This window comes from Pristiophorus japonicus, unplaced genomic scaffold (genome assembly GCF_044704955.1).
Source record: "Pristiophorus japonicus isolate sPriJap1 unplaced genomic scaffold, sPriJap1.hap1 HAP1_SCAFFOLD_85, whole genome shotgun sequence".
Taxonomy (NCBI): domain Eukaryota; kingdom Metazoa; phylum Chordata; class Chondrichthyes; family Pristiophoridae; genus Pristiophorus; species Pristiophorus japonicus.
In genome coordinates this window covers 485,685-489,907 of record NW_027254772.1, presented here as the reverse complement: position 1 = coordinate 489,907, position 4,223 = coordinate 485,685, and positions in this window count along the sequence as shown.

Genomic DNA, 4,223 nt, shown 5'->3' with positions numbered 1-4,223 from the left:
CCAAGCTCTCATACACCCCAACTTCTCACACTCCCCCAAGCTCTCGTACGCCGCCAAGCTCTCCTACTCCCCCAAGCTCTCTTACTCCTTCAAGCTCTCTTACTCCCCCAAGCTCTCTTACTCCCCAAGCTCTCTTCCTCCCCCAAGCTCTCCTACTCTGCCAAGTTCTCCTACTCCCCCAAGCTCCGCGACTCCCCCAAGCTTTCCTACTCCCCCAAACTCTCCGACTCCCGCAAGCTCTCCTACTCTCCCAAGCTCTCCTACTCCCCCAAGCTCTCCTACTCCCCCAAGCACTCCTACTCCCCCAAGCTATCCTACTCCCCCAAGCGCTCCTACTCCCCCAAGCTCTCCTACTCCCCCAAGCTCTCCAACTCCCCCAAGCTCTCTTACTCCCCCTAGCTCTCTTACTCCCCAAGCTCTCTTACTCCACCAAGCTCTCTTACTCCCCCAAGCTCTCCTACTCGCCCAAGCTCTCCTATTCCCCCAAGGTCTCCTACTCCCCCAAGATCTCCTACTCCCCCAAGCTCTCTTACTCCCCCAAGCTCTCTTGCTCCCCCAAGCTCTCTTACTCCCCCAAGCTTTCTCACTCCCCCAAGCTCTCTTACTCCCCCAAGCTCTCTTAATCCCCCAAGCTCTCCTACTGCGCCAAGTTCTCCTACTCCCCCAAGCTCCCCGAATCACCCAGGTTCTCCTACTCCCCCAAGGTCCCCTACTCGCCCAAGCTCTCCTTCTCCCCCATCTCTCGTATTCCCCAAGCTCTCTTAGTCCCCCAAGCTCTGTTACTCCCCCAAGCTCTCTTACTCCTCCAAGCTCTCCTACTCTGCCAAGTTCACCTACTCCCCCAAGCTCTCCTTCTCCCACAAGCTCTCCTACTCCCCAAAGCTCTCCTACTGCCCCAAGCTCTCCTACTCCCCCAAGCTCTCCTACTCCCCCAAGCTCTCTTACTCCCCTAAGCTCTCTTACTCCCCCAAGCTCTCCTACTCGCCCAAGCTCTCCTACTCCCCCAAGCTCTGCTACTCCCCCAAGCTCTCTTACACCCCCAAGCTCTCTTACACCCCAAGCTCTCTTACTCCCCCAATCTCTCTTTCTCCACCGAGCTCTCTTACTCCCCCAAGCTCTCTTACGCCCCCAAGCTCTCCTACTCTGCCAAGTTCTACTTCTCCCTCAAGCTCTCCTACACCCGCAAGCGCTCGTTCTCCCCCAAGCTCTCCTGTTCCCACAAGCGCACCTGTTCCCCAAGCTCTCCTACTCCCCCAAGCTATCTTACTCCCCCAAGCTCTCTTACTCCAGCAAGCTCTCTTCCTCCCCCAAGCTCTTTACTCGCCCAAGGTCTCGTACTCCCCCAAGCTCCCCTACTTCCCCAAGCTCTCCTCCTCCCCCAAGCTCTCCTACTCCCCCAAGCTCTCCTACTCCCCTAAGCTCTCCTACTGCCCCAAGTTCTCCTACTCCGCCAAGCTCTCCTACTCCCCCAAGCTCTCCTACTCTCCAAACTCTCCTACTCCCCCAAGCTCTACTATTCCCCCAAGCTCTCCTACTCCCCCAAGCTCTCCTACTCCCCCAAGCGCTCCTACTCCCCTAAGCTCTCCTACTCCCCCAAGCTCTCCCACTCCCCCAAGCTCTCTTACTCCCCCAAGCTCCCTTACTCGCCAAGCTCTCTTACTCCACCAAGCTCTCTTACTCCCCCAAAGTTTCCTACTCGCCCAAGCTCTCCTACTCCCCCAAGATCTCCTACTCCCCCAAGCTGTCCTACTTCCCCAAGCTCTCTTACTCCCCCAAGCTCTCTTCCTCCCCCAAGCTCTCCTACCCGCCCAAGGTCTCCTACTCCCCCAAGCACCCCTACTCCCCGAAGCTCTCCTACTCCCCAAGATCTCTTTCACCCGCAAGCTCTCTTACTCCCACAAGCTCTCTTACTCCCTCAAGCTCTCTTACTCCCCCAAGCTCTCTTACTCCCCAAGCTCTGTTAATCCCCCAAGCTCTCCTACTCTGCCAAGTTCTCCTACTCCCCCAAGCTCCGCGACACCCCCAAGCTCTCCTAATCCCCCAAACTCTCCTACTCCCCCAAGCTCTCCTACTCCCCCAAGATCGCCTACTTCCCCAAGCTATCATACACCCCAAGCTCTCATACATCCCCAAGCTCTCATAGGCCCCCAAGCTGTCATACGCCCCCAAGCTCTCCTACCCTCCCAAGCTCTCCTACTCCCCCAAGCTCTCCGACTCCCCCAAGCTCTCCTACTCCCCCAAGCTCTCCTAATCCCCCAAGCTCTCCTACTCCCCTAAGCTCTCCGACTGCGCCAAGTTCTCCTACTCCGCCAAGCTCTCCTACTCCCCCAAGCTCTCCAATTCCCCCAAGCTCTCCTACTCCCCCAAGCTCTCCTACTCCCCCAAGCGCTCCTACTCCCCCAAGCCCTCCTACTCCCCCAATCTCTCCCACTCCCCCAAGCTCTCTTACACCCCCAAGCTCTCTTACTCCCCAAGCTCTCTTACTCCACCAAGCTCTCTTACTCCCCCAAGCTTTCCTACTCGCTCAAGCTCTCCGACTCCCCTAAGCTCTCCTACTCCCCCAAGCTCTCCTAATCCCCCAAGCTCTCCTACTCCCCTAAGCTCTCCGACTGCGCCAACTTCTCCTACTCCGCCAAGCTCTCCTACTCCCCCAAGCTCTCCAATTCCCCCAAGCTCTCCTACTCCCCCAAGCTCTCCTACTCCCCCAAGCGCTCCTACTCCCCCAAGCCCTCCTACTCCCCCAATCTCTCCCACTCCCCCAAGCTCTCTTACACCCCCAAGCTCTCTTACTCCCCAAGCTCTCTTACTCCACCAAGCTCTCTTACTCCCCCAAGCTTTCCTACTCGCCCAAGCTCTCCTACTCCCCCAAGATCTCCTACTCCCCCAAGCTGTCCTACTCCCCAAGCTCTCTTACACCCGCAAGCTCTCTTACTCCCCCAAGCTCTCTTACTCCTTCAAGCTCTCTTACTCCCCCAAGCTTTCTTACTCCCCAAGCTCTCTTCCTCCCCCAAGCTCTCCTACTCTGCCAAGTTCTCCTACTCCCCCAAGCTCCGTGACTCCCCCAAGCTCTCCTACTCCCCCAATCTCTCCTGCTCCCCCAAGCTCTCCTAATCCCTCAAGCTCTCCTACTCCCCCAAGCTCGCCTACCACCCAAGATCTCCTACTACCCCAAGCTCTCCTACTCCCCCAAGCTCTCCTACTCCCCCAAGCTCGCCTACCACCCAAGATCTCCTACTACCCCAAGCTCTCCTACTCCCCCAAGCTCTCCTACTCCCCCAATCTCTCCTACTCCCCCAATCTCTCCTTTTCCCCCAAGCTCTCCTACTCCCCCAAGCTCTCCTACTCCCACAAGCTCTCCTACTCCCCCAAGCTCTCCTACTCCCCCAAACTCTCCTACTCCCCCAAGATCTCCTACTCCCCCAAGCTCTCCAACTCTCCCAAGCTCTCCTACTCCCCCAAGCTCTCCTACTCCCCCAAGCTCTCCTACTCCCCCAAGCTCTCCTACTCCGCCAAGCTCTCTTACTCCCCCAAGCTCTCTTTCCCCCCCACGCTTTCTTCCTCCCCCAAGCTCTCTTACTCCCCCAAGCTCTCCTACTCGCCCAAGCTCTCCCACTCCCACAAGCTCTACTACTCCCCCAAGCTCGCCTACTTCCCCAAGCTCTCATACACCCCAAGCTCTCACCCTCCCCCAAGCTCTCATACGACCCAAGCTCTCATACGCCGCCAAGCTCTCCTACTCCCCCAAGCTCTCTTACTCCTTCAAGCTCACTTACTCCCCCAAGCTCTCTTACTCCCCAAGCTCTCTTCCTCCCCCAAGCTCTCCTACTCTGCCAAGTTCTCCTACTCCCCCAAGCTCCGCGACTCCCCCAAGCATTCCTACTCCCCCAAACTCTCCTACTCCCCCAAGCTCTCCTACTCCCCCAAGTTCTCCTACTCCCCCAAGCTCTCTTACTCCCCCAAGCTCTCTTTCTCCCCCAAGCTTTCTTCCTCCCCCAAGTTCCCTTAATCCCCCAAGCTCTCCTACTCGCCCAAGCTCTCCCACTCCCACAAGCTCTACTACTCCCCCAAGCTCGCCTACTTCCCCAAGCTCTCATACACCCCAAGCTCTCATACGCCCCCAAGCTCTCCTACCCTCCCAAGCTCTCCTACTCCCCCAAGCTCTCCATCTCCCCCAAGCTCTCCTACTCCCCCAAGCTCTCCTACTCCTGCAAGCTCTCCTACTC